At 36.1% G+C, this 22967-nt stretch overlaps 1 long non-coding RNA gene across 1 annotated transcript; it reads left to right on the top strand.

Annotated features, from left to right (window-relative positions):
- Positions 1-10014: 10014 nt before the first annotated feature.
- On the top strand, positions 10015-21940 carry LOC110451763. The gene is made up of 5 exons (XR_002463102.1): positions 10015-10050; positions 13297-13365; positions 16719-16820; positions 20383-20456; positions 21839-21940. It is a non-coding gene; the product is annotated as an uncharacterized LOC110451763 (long non-coding RNA).
- The last annotated feature ends 1027 nt before the right edge of the window (positions 21941-22967 follow it).

Genomic DNA, 22967 nt, shown 5'->3' with positions numbered 1-22967 from the left:
CAGAAATAAATATCGACTGTAAAAGACATTAATAACAGAAATACAGATTGACTGTAAAAAGACATTAACGAAAGAAATACAGTAAGACTGTAAAAAACATTAACAACAGAAATAAATATCGACTGTAAAAATGCATTTTCTTGTGTCAAAGCTGCTCTTGGAGATGTAATTTATGGAAAAAGTGCTTACTGTTTTTTGTTTTTGATCAGCTAAGTGTACTTGCAACTTAACTGGGAGAGTGGTGCTGTTATTTATTGATTGGTATACCAATAGGGCTCTGTAGGGATGATTATTTATTTAGTGTTTTACAGCAGCAGTGATAGCGTTGCTACAGGACCAAGAGAAACTATGACATGCCTTATGGATACTGTATAGCGGAAAATGTTCATCGCAGTTTAACTTTTATTTGCCTTTTTATCATGACAATTCATATTATAGTACTCAACATGCAATATATAGTAATTATATATTTAGGCGAAATTTACACTGGCCTAGGGAGAACATGTGTTTTATCAACAAAGGGCGAAAATTTGACTGGACGAAAGTTCCCGGTCTACTGTATCAGTAACAGAGCCTATTATAGGTACGTAGATAAGGGGAACGAGAAAATTTTACCTGAGGGTGAAGAATTTGGGTGAGAACCAAGTCTTTATCAAGGTTCTGATCACAATTTCAACACCTCGAGTTAGAATTTTCCTTTTCCTATACCTACATAATGAATTACTACTTTGGTCCTACCTCTTACTTGTATACTGGAATTAGGTAAAATCGACAAAGACATTGTGATTTTCACTGTTACAGTAAAATAAGTAGATGTTCTGGTTGAAGTGCAAGTTAGGCAAGCGTTTTGATATGATACATGTATACCAATGGTTCACTTTAAATTTAATCTTTTCACCACTGTAGACTATAATGGACTTATTCAGATCAGTGCATGATCAAGTTTACTAAAGTTACACAGGGGTGAAAAAGTTAAATTATCAGTAATCGGTTATTTCTGTGAGACAAAATGACGTCTCATTTCAGAACATCAGCTGATATAAAATCAACATTTTGTTGTCAAACTTTTGTTTAATGCAGTGCCTGTCCAAAGTGTAATGTTCTCCAACTGGAAGCCTTTCAATGCACCTGTAGATATGGGATGGGATAGTTATCCAGAATAGGTGTTACATATGGGACAAGTGTACCTTGTGTATACAGAACTGGGAGAAAAGGGTTGATCTTGTTAGTGTTGAGAAAACAAACAGTATGCTACAGTTCCCTGTCTATGGAATTATAAAGTTTAAATATTTTGGATTTGAAATATCTTTTTTTCTGGATTACTGAAGTTCCAGAGTATGATTAAAATTGAAATGTCAAAAGTCAAACAAAATGAATATGTCACATTAAGGTAATCAATATTTAATGATGCTTCTATTCAGTAAAATAAAATTAGTAAGTTAAATCAGACAAAAGGGCATTTTTATATTGAATACTACACTGATGCATGGGCAATCAAGACATTTTAAACAGTTTAAACTCCGGAGATTTTAAGTCACTCGACATTTTGAGAAAATTCAAATAGAACTACAAACTATGTATGATGTGACATATATATTTGGTTCTTACAAAGTTAAAACACTTCTGCAATACTTCTCTGTCACCCTGACTTACGGTGATGCAGAATCTGATTTTTAACTGTAGTGATTTAGGAACACACTTTGTATTATTTAAGTGTTATATGACACAGCTGTATCGTTGCAGATTTTTGGTGACGTAGCTGTTGCCACAAGTGTTCCGGTTACACGAATCTATACATGTGCATAGTGCTTTGAAATAACTTATGATATGAATGAGTTATACAGACATTGATGGAAATTTCTGCACAGCGAGTCCTTTTAATGAATTTATGCCATAAATTCCCAGTACACTTGATAATTCTTACGTACTAAATGCAGCTAGGTTATCATTTAATTTAAGTTTATCATCATTCACAAAATTAAGCTAATTCATATTTATGCTTTATTTTGCTCACTGATTGTCGGCTGCTGTTTTGGAGGCAAATCCAGTTATCATTTGAACAGATGAGACGTTGTATCTTTTGGTAAAGCTTTGAATTAAATACCTTATTATGTTGTTAATTGTGCAATATTTCTTGCTTCAGAATAAAGAATGAAACAAACACATGATATTACATTTTTCATTATTATTGTGTTTTATATCTTTGACAGAATACACCAGATCTTCTTAAAATCATTTTTTAGACAAGACATCCATCTTCGCTAGCCAAGGGTTGATCCGGTACGATCTACCTAGAGTAGGTAGATCGTACCGGATCAACCCTTGGCTAGCGAAGATGCATGACATCGAGATAGATAGATATCTATGCTACAAATGATCTCCATATGAGTACGCTTTAGTCAAGTTTATATAGTTATGCGTTCGCTAAAGCTGAGCAAACACGACTGCAACTGCCATATTTGTTGACGATTTTTTTCCAGACTAATTTTGTGTGATTAGAATCGTTTAAACACACATCAAAAACGGAATGCTGCATTAAATTTATACACTGTGACAGTGATTGCTTTTTTATTCACCTGTCACATTTGTAAACTTATCACATAATTTAAAAAAATATATAGACGAAAAATGATAATCCTTACATTAATTTTGTAAACAAATAATCAAGAAACAGAAAAACCTTGTCTCATTCCTGGTTATTAATAAAATAGATTTCCCATTTCAACACATCCAAACAAGAGGCCCAGAGGGCCTATATCGCTCACCTGGATATGTTTCTAAAGTACTTTATATGAGGCAAAGATGTAGCACTCAAAGTACTTGATATGAGGTAAAGATATAATACTCAATGGTAGGTACTTTATGTACATATGAAATTTTCGAAAGATTCATCTAGTATTTCTTGAGATATAGCGAGAACAAACTTTAAATGTCAAAATCAAAGATTGCGGCCTGGTGGCCATCTTGTTTAAATGAATACACCCTAATAGTAACAGGCACTTCTAGACAACTTGATGGAGACAAAATTGGGATAAAACCCCGTTACCCCTATGGTAAAAGAAGGACCTCAAAGGTTTTACCTCTATTTCCCCTATTGGGCTCTGCCCCCAGGGGGCCACATCCACCGTTTATACACAATTGATTGCCCTTTATCCTCAATCATCCAGACCAAATTAAAATGGAATCCCTTACTCCCTATGGTAGACGAAGGATTTCAAAGGTTTACCACTTTTTCACCTATTGGGCGCCGCCGCTCTGTCCCAAGGCGGGCCACATCCACCGTTTATACACAATTGAGTGCCCTTGGCTATAAGGATGTTCCAGACCAATTTGGGATGAAATCCCGTAATCCCTATGGTAGACGAAGGATTTCAAAGGTTTACCTCTTTTTCACCTATTGGGCGCCGCCGCTCTGTCCCAAGGCGGGCCACACCCACCGTTTATACACAATTGAGTGCCCTTGGCTTTAAGGATGTTCCAGACCAGAACAATAATTGAACTCTCCTGAAAAATTATTTCAGAGGTACGTTTTGATATAATATTTAAATATTTTGATGGATATTTTGTTATAAAAATGCATCAAAAAGTTTCTGATGCAGTTTACTTTAAACAAGAGATCCCAGATGGATATTGGTGCCCACCATTGTACCATTTTCATTAGTTCTTTGTCAGTTCGATATTTTCTCTTGTTTTCTTTAATCTGTTTGATCGAGTCATGTTAACAGTAAATGCACCTTGAGGTAACTTTTGATCGAACTTAATACTGATGTGTATGAAGACAACCTTCAAAGTGAGTTTGTCATTTCACATATTTACTAGTACAGTACCTAATGTGAAAGAAATAGAATCGATCATTGCAATATGAGAAAGATCTGTTTAGTTCTTCCTTAAGCCATTTCGTTTTTGTGATCAGTTTAAAATATAACATGCACAACGAGGGATCAAGGGGAACCTACATATCAAATTTGAGAAAAATCCCTGAAGTTATTCAATGTCAAAAATCGAAGATTGCTGTTGGTCGGCCATTTTGTTTATCGGATCAGTTTCAAAAGTAAACATGAACAATACAGGATAGTGGGGAACCTGCATATAGAATTTTAGAAAGAACCCTCCAGTACTTCCTGGGGAATAGCACTAACAAACATTAACTGTCAAAATCAAAGATTTGTTTTTCCGATCAGTCTCATAAGAAAACATGCATAACTTAATTCAAGGGGAACCTACATACAAAATTTAAGAAAGATCTCTCTGGTACTTCCTGATTAATAGCCATAACAAACCTTCACTGTCAAAAGCCAAGATGGCTGCCTGTCTGCCATTTTGTTAATCTGATCAGTCTCAAAAGTAAAAACGCACAACTCAGGACCTAGAGGAATCTACATATAAGATTTCAGAAAGATCTCTCAACTAAGTGTTGAGAAACAGCGATAACAAACATTCACTTTCAAAATCCAAGATGGCTGCCTGTCGGCCATTTTGTTTATCTGATCAGTCTCATAAGTTAACCTGCACAACGACGGACCAAGGAAAACCTGCATATCAGATTTGAGAAAGATCCCTCCAGTACCGTCTGAGAAATAGCCATAACAAACCTTCACTGTCAAAATCCAAGATACATTGTAGCTGCCTGCCGGCCATGTTGTTTATCCAATCAGTATCAAAAGTTGCATCAGATGATGGTGGGCTAAAAATTAATCAAATATACATTCCATTTGAGTATAATGTCTAAAGCCTTTTACAGTGTACATTTATACTAAGCAATATCTGAAAAATAAACAAAAAGGCTTGTTAGCTATGAAACCCTTCACATTTGTTTCGTGTTTACAGTGACTTGGCACGGTTCGGGATCTGTGCCACACCCCTATGGATGTCTTAAATATATTTAAATGGAGGTTTAAAGAAACATGAACAACAGAAATGTTGTGTAGCGGTTTTTATTTATTACTGGTAAAAAACATTTAGACAGTTTACGTGTCTTGACATATGCACATAAAGATCGTTGTTATATAATGACAATTGTCAATATATCTCTATTTTGACAACTTGACCAAAACCAAGCGTAGCAAAATATAGATAAATACCACTGAAATGTTTTAGGTGTTTTTTGACAAATATGCATTTTAGGTAAGCTAATTGCACTCTTTATATTTGGTACGCTGTGTATTATTTGAAATCAAGTCCCATATCTTAATATCATTTTATTTTATTTCTGCTTGTAACTATGTTATTGTTAACCATATCACAATACAACATTTGTTGAGGGGTACACCATTTGATTATGTCTTCAACCCGTCCCCGTACAAGTGAACGGATGCACATTAAAATAGATTCCTTCATATTCGGAATCAACTTCCTCCGCAAGGGATGTTCTTACAAAGACACACAATATACAATTATAGTAATTTGGAAGCTGGAGGAATCGACTTCGGAGAGCGTTTGAAAGCTAAATCGTCATTGACATAACTTCGATGCGCTGATCTCATTTTCATAAAAATAAGGACAAAGTTGATTTTCTAACTCATTTGCTCAAGTCGATTCCTCGGGGTTCCAAATTACTAATTCTTTTATGTGTCAGCCGACTTCATGGCAATGTATTATGTAAACATTTCACATAACACGAGTGGTTGTGCACATCCGTTCCATAAAACACAGGGACATGATAATTTGTTACAGCTATATTTTGACCTACACGTTTTCGAGGTTTAGATTATTTTCGGTAAAAAAAAACCACCCCCAATGATGATATATATACGAGATGGGGGTGACATTTTCACCAGAAGTCGATATAAACCACTGTAACATGTTAAGTTGCAACAATACATCATGTATCGTATCTTACAGCAAAGAGGAACGGAGATAAATAATCTTAAATTAATCACATAGAAACTATATCAAACCACGGACTTAAATAACGTTTCATAGCCATTACATTGTAACGACGAACCTATTTAAGACACACATATATGGAACGGCAAATTGACATATATTCAAACAATCACAATTCAGTTGGAGACGGATTCAATTCAATCTAAGATAGGTTTAATTCGTCTTATTTGAACTTATCTTTCATTGAATTGAACGTATCTTCAATTGAATTGTACCTGTCTTCAATTGAATTGTACCTATCTTCAATTGAATTTAACCTACTTTCAATTGAATTGTACCTACCTACCTGCAATTGAATGGTACCTATCTTCAATTGAAATGTACCTATCTTCAATTTAATTGTACCTACCTGCAATTGAATTATACCTATCTTCAATTGAAATGTACCTATCTTCAATTGAATTGTACCTATCTTCAATTGAATTGAACCTATCTTCAATTGAAATGTACATATCTTCAATTGAATTGTACCTATCTTCAATTAAATTGAACCTATCTTCAATTGAATTGAACCTACCTTCAATTGAATTGTACCTACCTACCTGCAATTGAATTGTACCTATCTTCAATTGAAATGTACCTATCTTCAATTTAATTGTACCTACCTGCAATTGAATTTTATCTATCTTCAATTGAAATGTACCTATCTTCAATTTAATTGTACCTACCTGCAATTAAATTGTATCTACCTGTGATTGAATTGTACCTTTCTCAAATTATTCCATACACACACGGGTCTGCACCTTTAAAATTTACTAATCGATACAGAATGCCAAAAATCAATAACACTGCACCTTACAGCTGTTTCGTCCTTCTAGGACACTCTCGGTGATATCTGCTAGGGGCCACAAAGGTGGAAATCGAAATTGGTCGACACAGAGAGGGAGATGCGTGAAACCCCTTAATTTTAAATTGATTTCAAAAATTGAAGGTTACTGGTAAAATTCAAGTTTATAACGAGAAAATGTGTATATTAAAAACCGTGCCAATACTCAAAAGGTATTACATTGTCAATCGGTGACGGTGATGGTAATACATCAGACGCACTTGTTTGATTTCAATGCAGACTTAAATGTAACTTGTTCTCTACATTCATGATTTGTTTAATATAAAATGTTATTAGTTATAAAATCATATGTATATTTAATATTTACATCCAAAGAAATTGAATCATAGATAACTGTGGCAGACAAAACAACGTCTATAAATAATCTAGCGTAACAATCAAAATCGTTATGGCGTCAACAAGTCGTGTTTAAAAAGAACACGCCTACAAACCGAACGGTTGTTTCAGCGTTCACTCACTGTATCTGGCTCGTCTATTGGTTGATAGAACGTTTGAGGTCGGTGTCGTCCTTGTAATCAAAAGCAGTGTACGACATTGTATTTTTTTCGGAGACTTGTTGTTTGCGCGCTTTGTCAACTTACGATTACGCATACACGTTTATGGAAATGTAAAATTTGCATTGCATGTACATGTGTCAAACCATGTGTCATGACTTGCATGTTTCGTTGCATGTGTACTTATCCACATTTTCGTGAACTATAATGGTATTTATGATTACAAGAGGGAAAAAGGAAGATTATTACACATGCTTGAAAGCTGTCCATACCGGCCGCTTCCCTGTATCTACGTCGAAACACTTCAAAATACACCAGACGCGTCTGCCATTGTAGGGGTATACTGTTGTAATACCGGTTATCGGATGCATGGGTGATATGCTATGCATTGAGACAGGTCTTCATGCAAACTTTTACATTTAAAACAGATGGGATAAATGTACCGCTTACGCTAGTTTACAGTCATTAATTAAACACAGTATATTATGATTTATCAAGGAACATCATTATCTTGATTGGAACCTCTGGATAATTAACTCTTCAGGGAGAAGAATAATTAAATAAGCTGGTAAAATTGTCTTCCCATGCCTTTTTACTCGCAATTATATAGGTAATGAAATTAACTGAATTTTCGTATTTCGGAGAAAATATTTTGTTCTTTGATTCGTTGTTTGTTAGCTATCTTTTGTTTGTTTATATAATATTTTGTGTATTGTTTGTTGGTTACCATTTCATTGCTGCTTGTATACAGTTTATTTGCTGCAAAAACATATTTTAGCGGTAATAATATTTTAGAGCTGTCTACACTGATTCGAAAGCGCTAAACTATGGTATATTCACTGTAACCCTGCATGTTATAAAGTTGAAGCGGTAAATAAATGTGTGTATAACGTGGAAATTGTTGCCGATATGCAGAATTGTTTGGTCCTCTAACATATATTATATATATTTAAAGTGTTTGTTTTGTTAATGTCACACTGGTAAAATAATTGCAGCTTCCTACCGACTCGGCTGTGGGGAATTTATCTTTAGCTCATTCAGTAGAGCGTAAGACTAGTAAACCAGAGGGCCCGGGTTTGACTCCTAGCAAAGGCATTGGGAAAATAGTGACCTTTGTTACATATGATTTTATAAATGTTTGTTTACTATTTGGCTTTTACATTATATGTATTGCCAGTCGACTGTTTCTTGCTTGCCTTCTTTATTCAATAATTTTGTAACGACTTTCTTGTTTTTGTGTGTGTGTACATTGTCATTGCATAAGATTTCTTGTATGCTTTTCCAGTGTTTAATGGTTATACTAATGCTATAACATGATCACGGTGTTTCTTTAGTGTGGGCTTTGGTTAGTGCACGAATTAGTTCCGTGTTATTCAATCAATGCCAAAGATGCAAGTATAACGTGAACTAGAATCCTCCTACAACCCTACTCTACTCTAAATATAATTAGTTCGTTTTAAACATGAATTTTATATGACACTAATTCTGCTTTACTTAAATGGCGAAGTAATACAGGGAAAGATCGGAAAATGGTTTTAGAAAACTATTATCTGAAGTTTGGTTTGGATTTTTTTTGTTTAACGTCCTATCAACAGCTAAGGTAATTTAAGGACGTGCCTCCATGTGTGTAGTGTATGCCTCCATGTGTGTAGTGTATGCCTCCATGTGTGTAGTGTATGCCTCCATGTGTGTAGTGTATGCCTCCATGTGTGTAGTGTATGCCTCCATGTGTGTAGTGTATGCCTCCATGTGTGTAGTGTATGCCTCCATGTGTGTAGTGTATGCCTCCATGTGTGTAGTGTATGCCTCCATGTGTGTAGTGTATGCCTCCATGTGTGTAGTGTATGCCTCCATGTGTGTAGTGTATGCCTCCATGTGTGTAGTGTATGCCTCCATGTGTGTAGTGTATGCCTCCATGTGTGTAGTGTATGCCTCCATGTGTGTAGTGTATGCCTCCATGTGTGTAGTGTATGCCTCCATGTGTGTAGTGTATGCCTCCATGTGTGTAGTGTATGCCTCCATGTGTGTAGTGTATGCCTGCATGTGTGTATGCATGCCGCAGACGTGGTTCATTTAACTCCTTGTTATAGCGCAGAGCTGATCAAATACTCTATTGTTATTTATATACAACGGGGGTTTGGTACATGTTTAACAACTTATATTAAGCCCATTCCTTACAAGTGAGGTATTGCCAAGGAAGGCGCTAGGGCAGAACAGGTAGTTAGAAGCAGAGAGAAATACAGATCCCTAATAATGCAATGAGTTCAGCAGATTTATTTTTGTCACTTTTGTGCCCCCAAGTAGAAGACACAAAAGCAAATCCCAAATTCTGCAGGGTGTTCCCACACTAGTCGGCTCTTACGATATAGGCAATTGGTAGCAGTAGGTGTATTCTTTTCCCGATCCCCGACGTGCCTGGGTGAAGTTTTTTATTTTCTATATTTTGAAATACTGTATTAAGGTCTTTTTTACGTCTAAGTCGTCTTTCGCGATGTTGGCAGTAAAAAAATGCGAACATTTCTAGTTACATGTTAGTAACAAAACACAACAAACATTTAAATACCGGGACTGCAAAACCGCACATATCGGGGTTTTTTCAGAAGTTGCAAAAGTTTGTAACCATGACTGAATACAATATTGTGCACCTAGGTTATATGTATTAGCAACTTAAGACGGATATTCGCGATCAGCCTTCAAAGTAGGGCGAGACAGATAAAAACGCCATTATCAATTCACCAAGATAAGTCACGACATTACATTAGAAGACTGTCTCCATAGACTGGTAGTGTTTACGGTGATTCCCACAGGTAGGAAACTCGGCAGGTAAGTACATATCCATACTTAAACGGTTACTTATATATAATGTACTTTAATAAACATGGAACACTCATGTACCAATCCGTGCTCAACCCATCAGCAATGTATGCATCGTATCAAGTAAGTCATTGTTTTGTTCAAAGGCTTGGAAGATCTACCAGTACATCTTAATCTTTGCGTGTACATGAAAGGTGCAACCTTGTTGTATTTAAAAACGTCTGAAGATACAGTTGTTTATTAACATGTATAGCAAGTATTCGATCAGTGTGTTACTTTATATAGCGGTTATATTTCGCAAGTGTTATGCAAGCTTAAATTAACTCATATCAGATTATCACCGGACAACTGGGCAGTCCATGTAAAGTACAAGTGGCTACAACATATTTATGTGTATTAATTGATTACACTTTACTCCTACAAAGGTACATTCACATTTGATTTTCTTTTAAGTGAACTCACTGGCGGATGACGACGCTCGGGATCAGTGTTTGCAAACGGTTTACCTATATTTTGAGGTTTTACCTTGAAATGATGCTACTCAAAATACTTTGCATGACACATATGGGATTCGGGTGCACAGCGGAATTTAACCCCCGCGAATACCTACTGAATACGAAACCGCGAAATATTGACCCCGCAAATTTAAAGCACTATACAGTAAATACCTCCATACAGACCTTTACCTATTCCATTATTCAGGCAAAGAACTTTTAAGGTGATTTATTGGACAGGAAATATACATGAAAAAACATTTTCTTTTCATTATTCGAGCACTTACCTTTAGTTTTCATTAACTGTTTGTATTTCTAGAAAGTTTTTAACTTTTAAAAGTGAAATACTGTTGACAATTAACATGAACCCCATCTTTTAATTTGCTGATTTTAGGTTAAGGTCAAGGCAACTTTGACGCCTACACACTAAAGGACTTTCGCGTGATATTTTTGTCGGATCCATCACCAGTGTCGTTACTAAGACAACACAATGCCACTAAAGAAGATTCCCAAGATTCTGAGTCCGGACCTCTTGCACGTGTTGGCGGCCATGGGTCATGGTGATGAGATAGGCGAGTGAAGTATGGGTGGTCTGTTTGCTTTGTGTTTGTCTGTTTATACGGGGTTTAATGTTCTCCAAACATCTAGCACTTAATACTTCACCCGGGTTGTTGGAGTTGTGTGAAAACACTTCCTCTGAATATTTCATGCGTACGACGACTTCGAGGATCGAACCCTTGCCGCCTGCGTGGAAGGCTGGAGTGTTTACAAATCGAGCAATCCGCCCATGTATATCCAATGAGCATAATTTGGTTTGGTTTGGTTTAGTATTGTTTAACGTCCTATCAACAGCTATGGTCATTTAAGGACGGCCTCCCACATGAGCAAGATGGATGCATGTAGTGTATGCGTGTGTGTTTTGGGAGGCTGCGATATGTTCGTGTTTGTCTCCTTGTGATAGCGCGGAACTGATGCCAACTTTATAGTGCTACTTAACTGAAACATTATACTGACAACTGGCGAACCAGTTGTCCCACTCATAGATTGCTGAGCGTTAAGCAGGAGTAGAAACTACCATTTTTACAGACTCTGGTATGTCTCGGCCAGGGGACAGAACCCAAAGCCTTCCTCACAGGGGCGAACGCGCAACTAAAGGCCAAAAGTAAGGCATTGTCAAGGGAGAAATTAGGAAGAAGAAAGTTGTTCAGAAAGAAGAGAGAAGATGAGATCCCAAATTTAGTCGCCTCTTACGATCATGCAATAGGGGCAGTAGGTACAATTCTTACGCCCTACCTGGTGAGCATAAGTACCACTTATGATTCCTAAATGGACGAAAGTAATTTGATACAGGGAAATGTTCAGTTTGTTTGTCTTACTGCATCCACGATACCCAGAGGTTAAGCTCACTTTCGCTCTCTGCAACCCTGGAATATGTCATGGCATAATTGAAGGCTCCGTGTGAGCTACCTTGTTGATGAGACAAGATGACTTGTTCGATTCTTTGATGTAATTCAAAGAATCTAACGGACACGTAACGGTAAAAATTTACTGACTTTGAAGTCGGGTGTTCCTCCTTTGCCATCTTCAAAGGACAGATACTTGCCTGAGACCAATCAAACGGCTGTCTTTGCGCCTTCAATTTTGCTATGACATATTCCAGGGGTGCAGTGAGCGAAGGTGAGCGTAGCCCCTGGACTATCGGGGATGGGCTTACTGCATCGACAAACTAAAATTTAGATAGATGCTTCATTTCCTTATATTTCTAGCAATCGACTGTATTATATGCTTTAGAATAGCGCCATTTGTCTTGGCGTAGATGTAAAACAGTGTGCTATTTAATGGTACCTGACTATAGACGCGAGCTGTGAGATTTCAATACGGTAGAAAACCGTCACCACATCCACATCACGTCAATGGCGACACACTGTTATCTCCATTTGGATCACCATAAAGTTGTTCTCATGAGGCAGCGTTTTCTCTCCCGCCTAAACAACCTTTCAGGCATTCATTTTTTTTTGTTATTTAATGAGCATTAAGGTCAAATCAAAGAACTAGCTAGCTTGAAATTACAATTAAATCTGCTCGAGGGACCACCCGTATTACCCAATACTCGTTGTGAAAGAGACTACCATTTTCTCATCTCCCCATCTGCACAAAAGCCCTATTGAGAGTTAACATTCGAGTCTTAACCTTAGGTGGTCTCTTAACAAATAAATGAATTTATATCATCACCCACATTGACTGACACACCTTTCCATTTCCGCTTGTTTTAAACATTATGACCCTCCTGGCACAGTCACCGTTAAATCATTGTGTGGCCCTGATAGATCGTTTCGATTGGCAAGTACATGTAAAACAAAAACTGGCAACTATAGTAAATTAAGACTGACGAAAACAAAACGCTTTCATTACCGACTGGTATACTTTGCATATGCATCCAATTCCCATGTTGTTTCCAACTTCCATGTATTCTGTATCGTTATTTTCCTCCTTTGTAGAAGAACCTCTGTTAGGAGTATTAAATTAGTCACTGGTTTGAACACTGTTTAAAATATACATGTAGTTTTGGTGTCTCCTTGGTTCGGTGTGATATCTTTTTTGTATCGATAAGTTGTCCAGATGTGTTAGCACTGTGATACTATAACTATTTTTCACTTTTTCTTTCTTGTTTCATTCAGTGTTGTTGATGTTCATGTCTCCCTTGTTCATGGTTTTATTTTTTAAACTGTTTTTTCCCTCACTTTCACCTTGTTTCATTTAGTGCTGGTGGATATAGGATTCCCCACAAATTTAGTATGCAGGAACGGCCCGAGCGAAATTCGTGCAGAAGGTAAGTGAGCTGTAACTAAACCAACTCGATTTTTTATTCTATTGAAATGGTAATTGCTGTCATCATAATGCCAGATAAGTTAACTCATTCACCCCCTGAAACTTAATAATGAACTATTCCAACCTTTGAATTGGAGGAGTTCATATGTGTCTTCAGGGGTGAAATTCTCGTCCATTTACCCTAATTTCCGGACTTGGGCTTGGGATCTACTAAATAAAGAAACTGTGTAGGAGACTTAACCACCGGATATTTTTTTTCTAAATAATGTCATCGCCTTTTCTTTTCCAAACACAGTTTGTACCAGAGTATGATGCGATTTTTATAATGGTCCGCTCGGGCGACATTAAACTTTTCGTACAATTAACACTAGATAATTAATCATCCTTTGGGTCTACTTATGTTATAGACAGCAAATAGTATTTAATGAAAAAAGAAAATGATACAAGCAGGCTGTTAATTTAGTACTTTAAGAAGGCTATGAAATCATTAATTTTCTTCGGGTTTTAATTTGGTTGATATCGTGGGTAATCTTAATCCACGAATTCATAGGTACACGAAGTAATAACAAATTCGATTTAAAACAATTCTCCGTTTGAGTTGGTACTCGTAATCCACGATCTGATGTACACACGAAATGGTGTTTTGTCGAGAAACCACAAAGTTATGGCCCACAAAACAAATCTGATTTCACAGGAGTATGAGGAATTACGAAGATAATTGCTGTGATATTTACCAGTAAATAGTTACTTTTGTTTACAACCAATATTTTGAAATTTGAAAGTTTGGGCGTGCTTTCGAAAACACCTCAACCCATATTCATGAAACGGGTCTCATGTTCCAGCATGGATTTTGTGCCTCCACCAAAGTGCTCGTAACTGGATTAAATCGTGAGACATAATTGGTTGGTTGTGGAGGCTTTAACATTCTATCAACAGCTAAGGTCATCATTTAAGGACGTGCTTCCACGTGTTGTGTATGTATGCATGGGTGTATGTGTGCTGGAGACAGTGTATGTTGGTTTAATTGCCTCCTTGTGATAGCGCGGATCTGATGCAACCCATGCCGATAGCACCCATGCCAATCCCAAATTCTACAAGGGTCCCCCCAACACATTGGTCGTGTCTTACGACCATGCAGTTGGAAACAGATGTATTATTTTCTTAATCCTCGACCTGCAGATGTGGTAAGACATAGTACAAAGTTCAAATGTAAGTAAAGAAACCTTACTCCGCTACAAGTCTCCCCTCATTGTTATCAAATAACTGGAAAAAATGATTTGTTTTTATCTATTTATTGCCAGAACAAGAAATTGTACTTGAGCAGAGAATCTAGTTTGATCATGATCATGATAATGCTTTGGTTTGGTCTGGTTTTATTTTGTTTAACGTCTTATTAACAGATTAGGTCATTTAAGGTTGCCTCCCCTGTGTGCAAGATGCATGCGTGTAGTGTATGTGTGTGTATTTTGGGAGGCTGCGATATTTTCGTATTTGTCTCCTTGTGATAGCGCGGAACTGATGCCAACTTTATAGTGCTACCTCACTGAAACATACTGCCGAAGACACCCAGCAGGACGCCCCACCCGGTCACATTAAACTGACAACGGGCGAACCAGTCGTCCCACTACTAATTTGCTGAGCGTTAAGCAGGAGTAGAAAATTCCCTTTTTAAAGACTTTGGTATGTCTCGGCCAGGGTACAGAACCCAAAGCCTTCCTCGCAGGGGCTAACACTCAACGAATAGCCAAAAGTGAGGCATTGTCAAGGGAGACATTAGGAATAAGAAAGTTATTTAGAAAGGAGAGAAGAGATAAGGTCATGATAATACCACCCCTATTTATTTTATCAAGCAAAGAGTGTAAATGACCAGCGTTTGGTTTACAAACAAAATAAACGTTAATAAACAACTCAATAACAAACGGTGTACCTAGAGAGTGAAGTCAACCATTGTCGAGCAAAGTTGGATCAGTAAGACCTGAATACACGTTTTTTAAAAATATTTAAGCATGAAAATTGCATCAAATATCTTGATGTTTTGCATTACCGGAGTCTTGGTGTACAACATTCAGAATAATCCGCGTTATACGTTCAAGTCACGTACTATTTAGGTTTGGAACTCTGAATTAGAGATAAACATATCAAATAACATTCTAGTTTAATGCAATCATTCAATTGAAATTGTAAACAAACAGTTTTGATCTGCAGTAAGTGGCGCCAAATGGCTAAGACAAAGCCTTGCTGATTCACACATTAACGAATATGTCTATACGTACTTTTACGTATGTAACATGTAGGTGTAGATGGCCCAACAATGCTGGACGCTATCCTGGAACTGTTCCCGCTAGACGTATACGCGGAGAAGCCGGTAAGCGCAGAATGCACGCGATGTGCTGATGTTGCCGTAACGTCATTACGTATTACGATTACCTCATTTCAATGGTTACGAAAGCCCATTTATTAAAAACACAATAAGCTAAATTACAAAGAAAATATATTACAAAAACAAAGATTATATTACAATACTGAACTGCAATAGATAATAAATAATGCAATTGCTGTTTTCATAAGTGCAGACTGCAACATATTTCATATTCTCTCTTAAGTTTTAGTATTTAGATTTGATTTTGTTAAGGTTTGGCGTCCCATTCAAAACGTTCATTCCAGGGTGTCTCAGTGTGTGTAATGTATACGTGCATACATGTATGCCTGTTGGAAACAGCAGTTGGTGTATATGTTTCCGTGTGTGTAATGTATGCGTGCACAAATGTATGCCTGTTGGGAACAGCAGTTGGTGTATATGCCTATCTGCAATAGCGCGGACCTAATAACAACGAATTCCAAATAGTTAGGAACCATTGTATGCTTATTGTAGTGATGTTATTAAAATATCATTAGAATAGATTAATCCGCTATTGTTTGTCGAATCGAGGTTTAAGAAGCGAATGTAGCATGAATCCGGGACATGAGTAAAGTTTCAGTGAAATAATTCCATGCTGTTTGAATTCTTCTGTTTGTGATAAGATTACCAAAACCTGTAACATATCATAGATGTTATGCTGAAAAGTATTTAATTGCATTTAAGAACAAATGTGCTCGGTTCATAATATATTTCCAATGGTTTTTAGTGTCTCATATGTGAGGTCCATGTTTTCACATTTTTCAGTCTATCCTACATATTGTTTGCCTTTTCAAAAGCTTTTATACAGTGACGATTTTGTCCATGAATATTGACTCTGTAGTGTATTTGTTATATGATACATAGTATGTCCTTCCGCTGATTAAATATCATACAACTCACTGCACTCTCTCTTGTCATGGTAACCATGATGACCATTACTTTAAATAACGTTGTAGGTGGCGTTCATGGATCTACTCCCGGTTGATAAGGCGCGGAATTACCCATGTCTGGTCAAGGACAAGTTCCGTACACTAGTCAACAAGCAGGAAGGGAAGGAGGTATGATGTTCTCCCAGTCGCTTTAAAGTTTCTATTGTAACTTTAGATATTAGAATTTCTAGAAAAAGCATGGATTCATGTGAATTATAAGCCTACTTTGTCCACCTTTGAATGGATTAATGGAGCACTCTTCCAGTTCTGAATCGACGGAAACGTTATATATTATGTGACTAAGCACTTTAAATATTGTTTAAGCTTCGCTGTGCAGACTGCAGTATTTTCATGAAGATTTTACTTTAAGGTTTCTGCATCTCTTGATGATCATGTAAAATACTGTAAATGTATTTTTTTTAGTGCACTCAAATTTAGGCGCATTATCTAATTTTAGCAGATTAGCGCATTGACGAATAAGCGCACTCACAGTATATGCAATAAATGACAATTAACAGAAGCGTCAATGAACGCCATCCTAATTTAACGTAAAAAGTTAAGCGCAAAAAGCACTAAAATATGATTACCGCTAAAATATGTTCGTTTACAGTAATAGTGACACCCGCATGAAATAGATTCGAAGCAAAGTCAAAGTTCTATTAATATTTGATTTATGTACCACGACAACTGTATATGTCCTTTGAGATCATACAGTATTTTAAACCAAAATCAATGTAACAATCAAAATGGAACACAGTTATTTAAATTTATTTCATTTTACCAGAATTTAATAGCATAATATTATTGTGGGTTTTAGAGTAGTATCAAATTTAAATGTCTGTAACAGTATTTGTCGCTATCTTTAGCATAATCCAAAACTGGTATTAAGATTGAAATATTTTGCCATTACACAGCATCAGGATAACAAAATTGATTTAAAACTGTAATATTATGCATGTAATTGCCAAGTACATCAATTATGCCTCGCATGCTTATTCAAGTTTTTTTAAAAAATCCGAGTAGGGATCATTATGGAAATGAATTTGATCAAATATAGCAATAGAGGTAATTGACATAATCATATTACGATTAATAGTCTGCAAAATGTGCCATTATACATTGTATCTTTGGTGGTCATTGTTAATGCTTAAGATCCCTGTCCCTGTTTATAACACAACTATGCCGCCTTTTCATTTATAAATGAAACAATTTGGGTGAAAATCCTGGCGGACATGCAAAACGTTTATGCAGGCCTTGCAAGGCTTTGTCAGAGCTCGCTTGGAAACAGGATCAGATTGCTAGGTCCTCAATTCATAATCGAATAACTCTAATCATACCGTTTCAACCGTTTGGATCGCGATAAACGAAAGCGGCCCTGGTAGCTTAGTTGGTAAGAGCGACAATGTAATGAATGGATATCAAGGGTTCGGTTCGAAAACCCGTTTAGCTCCATTGCATTTTTAAACTCAGAACAATGTCATAAGTCTCTGTTTTATTCGATTTTCATTTATTTTTCATCAAATTTCCAAAGTCCTATGCATAGTTACAGTAATTGGCAGTGGTACATGGATCCTTCAATTGTATCTCTTCATGGTGTTTTCTTTCGTTTTCATTTCATTATAAATCGATTTTATTTATAGAAGGCAGCACAAACATTTACTAGATTATTCCTTCTTGAAGCCTTCTCTACATTTTAGGAGTAATTTGTACAAGCTAGTACGCGGACAGGTCAACATTTTAATCACATAGAGCGATTCATTCCTAGTGCACACAAATGACATAGCATAACAACACCTTGGGGATCAAGTCAAATACATTTAGTCTAGACCTATATAATTAAGACTTATTCCCAACTGAGAACCTTTCGCTTTGATTTTATCAAATTTCACCAAACTCATACATTTTGTACATGCATGCTTGAAAGACAAATGACACAATATTGACATTGGGTAGGCCTTCGTGTAAATTTGAATTACTGTATTAAGAAAATGTCCTATTGCGTCCTGCTTTTTATTGTGAATTACTTTTCCCATTACTGCTCTATCATTCTTTATCCTTGGATAACACGTCGGGATTGCCCCATTGGTTAATATATAGCTCATGATATTTTATCGTGATGCTATTCTGTTATGACGTTATGGTTCTAGCTGATCATTCCGTGTATATTTTCCCCTTTATGTCTGTTGCCTTTCGAGACAATATCAACATTAAAGGAGAAAAGAAAGATTAATGGTTGTCAGTGTATATTTTCCACTTTATGTCTTTAGTCTTTTGAGATAATATGAACTTTGAAGGAGAAACGTAAGATTAATGAATGTGATATTTCCGTGTGTATTTTTTCCCTTTTTGTCTTTAGCATTTTAAGACAATATGAACATTAAAGGAGAAAATAATAATTCATGTTTGATTACCAAATGTATTGAATACGTGCTTATACTTGTTTAGGCTCTTTCATATTACAGCGCTGAAGGGTACATCCGATCTGTTAGCGTAATCCCAACTTTTAGTACGGCCACTTTGCTCAAATGCACGCGTTAAGGACAATGCCAAACTGTTATGTTTTCGGGAGGCATTCTAATAGTTCTACCTGTCATCAAGGGCAATCCCACAGCCTTTCTATACTGGGATTTGTTTGTCCATCCCCACGTCATTTCCCTTATCCAACAATGTAATCGAACCTTCCAGCAGGACAATGAAAGGTCACACATTGCAAGGCTTTGCCGTGTTGTTTTAGCCCAAAATAATGGTCCAGTACTTGATTGGCAACCATACTTGTTTCACATGGAACATGTGTAGGACGAACTGGACAAGGTGGGTTAGAAAACACGCCAACGGCCCAAACAACGTCTCCCAGCTGACGTAGGTACCTCTGGAGGAATGGAATAACATCCCAGTTCAAAGAAGACAAATACAAATTATAACAAAGAAAACAAAAAATTGCGTCACTTATTGCTGTCAGGATATTTCTTCAGTAAACGAGAAACATAAGTAAGCCAATCAGAAATACCAGGAAAAGTACTCGAATCATTTTACTGCAAAAATAAGTCTTTCCAGTATCTAACCATTGTCAGCAAATTTAAAAAATAAAAATAAAATTTAAAATAAAATCTAATTTAAAATTAACCAGTACTCCTCCTCTAAATGTTTAAATTATTGGATAAAGGGGTTTAACACACCGGCTCATCTGTTTCAACAGTAGTTCAGACAATTGGATTTGGAGGTTTTTGGCACCAATCACCAATGAGTCCTATATGGACGAAACACTTGTATTATGCAGTGGAATGCATTTTTGGCATACTGTTTGGTTTGGTTTGGTTTAGTATTGTTTAACGTATTATCAACGGCTATGGTCATTTAAGGACGGCCCCAACCTTGTGCAAGATGTATGCGTGTAGTGTATGCGTTTGTGTTGTGGGAGGCTGCGATATGTTCATGTTTGTCTCCTTGTAATAGCGCGGAACTGATGCAACATACTGCCGAAGACACCCAGCAGGACACCTCACACGGTCACATTATACTGTATTTATTACCAACTTTGAAAGGTGTTATCACATGTGTATGTGTTACATTAATCTTTGTAGTAATATCAACGTATTGGTATGTATAGTTTAACTAAATTCATTTCTCCTATAAAGCATTCGAATGAAAAAGTATGTATCACAGGAACGATTTTAAAGTCGTTTTGTTTCAGGTGGGGATTGAAACTATGGAGCGTACAAGTTTCTACGAACGATGTAAAACAGCATATGCCATCGTACACACGGGGTAAGATTCGATGATTTTCTAATTTTTGTCATCTACATTCAATATATATCTGCGGCGATGAATTCAATATATATATATAAATATACATAAATAATCTTACGTAAGTTCCCATTTCACATGATAGTGATATGAAAAACAAGTCATCAGTTTTATTCTAACAAGCCTCTGGCAAACTACATGTACAAATCGCGACGAGTTTTATAAATCGCACTTAAAAAAACAAACTATGTAACATTCTTTTCATCATATAAGCATTATTTGTGGTAATTATTCGTCACTTTGACTGTCTTTAGATTTAAGATATCGATGTTTTCTTTTCTTTTTTTGACATCAAAATCAAATCGAAAGTCTATCAAGCCATAATGTTTTCAGGGTGGTAGTGTGATCAATACAGTTACGAAGAATATAATTTGCGCACCAAATGTTTATGATTTATTGCGATTCCCTTTCTACAAGGATACAAGGACCTTAATTATCATTGCTTAAAGACAATAAATAACAGAAGATGAAATTGCATAAAAAACAGCATAAATTAAACTGTATATGGACAGGGAAAAGCAGCACGAATTTTGGGTCAATTATAGGGGAGCCATTATGAGAGGTCGTAACCAATCATTTTGGGTGTAGCTTTCTATGCTGCGGGCTTAGGTCCGTGCCTTGATTCTCTTGTGTTAAATAGTCATGTTGCAAACTGAATGATTGCTAGTTCTTGAATATAAAACTACAATATTGTGTATTTGTTCGGGATTAATTGTTAGACGTCTACAGCTAGTATATGATCAATTCGCTTTTGTCAATGACTTTTTTCAAACCCCCCAAAACATCAGAAAGTGTCCTCCTTAATGAAAATTAATTGAATACCATGTTTGTTTTTAACTGATTAACAGTCATAATCAAACTGACTTATTTACTAAATTCATACCAAGGCTGTATATATTTGACGTGCATATCATCGGAATTACATCGGAGTAAAGATATAAGATATTGAACAGACCCAATATGGTGTCCCTCTGTAACGTCGACGGGTAACGTCTTAAACGGAGTATAACAATATGACGCTTTTCGAAACAGTTCCATGTTGTCGTGTTGTATTACTTTCTTAACGGCCAATCTACTGATAGGGCCAATAAATTGTCGATTAAAACATGTTACAGGAAATGACATCAACCTAACGAACATATCAAGACAAAAGTCAATTTAAATATTCAAAGCGACTGTGGTTAGTTATATCTTATGGGACGGGTTAAAGGTAGTCTAGAGTTGAGGACATTTTTACTGTTTGAAAAAGGGATTTAAACTGGTCTCATTTCTATGGAAATTATGTCGCGTTGTCTAATCAAATGCAGGATGTGTTCTGACAGTTCTCTTTTGTATTTTTTCAGGGAGACAACGCTATACGGCCATATTATCCTGAAGAAGGGGATTGTGTAATTACATTAAACTTTCTTCTAAACACTTGTTTATACACAAGTTTCTGATTTAATATCTAGCCTTATTAGATTAATCGCATTTCATCTATCAACAACATATTTTGTTTTAGTATCATTATCATAATAATAAAGGCATAGGAAATTAATCAAGTTTGTTTGGTCAAATTAAACATGAATGCTACACGTTTTCATAATCTATTTTAAGACCTGAGTTGATCTGACGTGAACACCTTGGCAGGACTTGAAAGCAATTTAGAAACTTCTTGTAAAGTAGGCCTATTAGTGTTTCATGATAAAATTATTACTTATTCTGTGGGATGGAGTGGGTTGAACATTTTAGAAACAGATAAGGAGTCATATATCTTTCAAGAGGGTGTTCAACGCTAATGAGAAATAGCAAAACAGCATGATCTCATTAAACATGTACTCCTATTATGTGAAATAATAAGCTTAGATTAAACAAAATGAGCAAAACACCCGTACACGATTATATGTATACATCAATTGTATCTAATGATGTTTGATATTGTGGCTAATTAGGCCCGTAATCAATGAAGGAATATATAGCCTTTGCAACACTAATTAGTTCACGTGAGAAATCAGTACCGGATATTATATATTTTATATATTATATTATATAAAACATTGTAAAATTGTTTTGCCAGTAGTGCACACCTCTCCGTCATAAAAGCAGAAAAATATCCCCCGAAGTTGGCCGTAACCTTGTAGCTATAGCTTATTCTGGTTCGGTTTAGATGAAATACCAGTTTAAATAATAAGTTTTCCTTTATATAATTATATACTGTACATTTACTACTGCTCGCGCATGGTGACGTCTTCAGCCGGGATAGTATCCGCACATAGGTGTTTCGCGTAAGAAAATAATCTGCCAATAACAAACAAATCATTATAAAATAATGAAAAATACTGTGATGATAACATTATTTTAACCGTAAATGTGTATATGGAGAAGCCATTGACGAGACTTTTGTTTAAAAAATATCTCAATATTGTTTTTAGGCTCATAGTATTCTTCCCATCAAATCTTTTATTTACCTAAAGTCACAGACTGGTGATCACA

Source organism: Mizuhopecten yessoensis, unplaced genomic scaffold, assembly GCF_002113885.1.
Source record: "Mizuhopecten yessoensis strain PY_sf001 unplaced genomic scaffold, ASM211388v2 scaffold6169, whole genome shotgun sequence".
NCBI classification, from domain to species: domain Eukaryota; kingdom Metazoa; phylum Mollusca; class Bivalvia; order Pectinida; family Pectinidae; genus Mizuhopecten; species Mizuhopecten yessoensis.
This window is presented reverse-complemented; position numbering and strand designations above follow the sequence as displayed.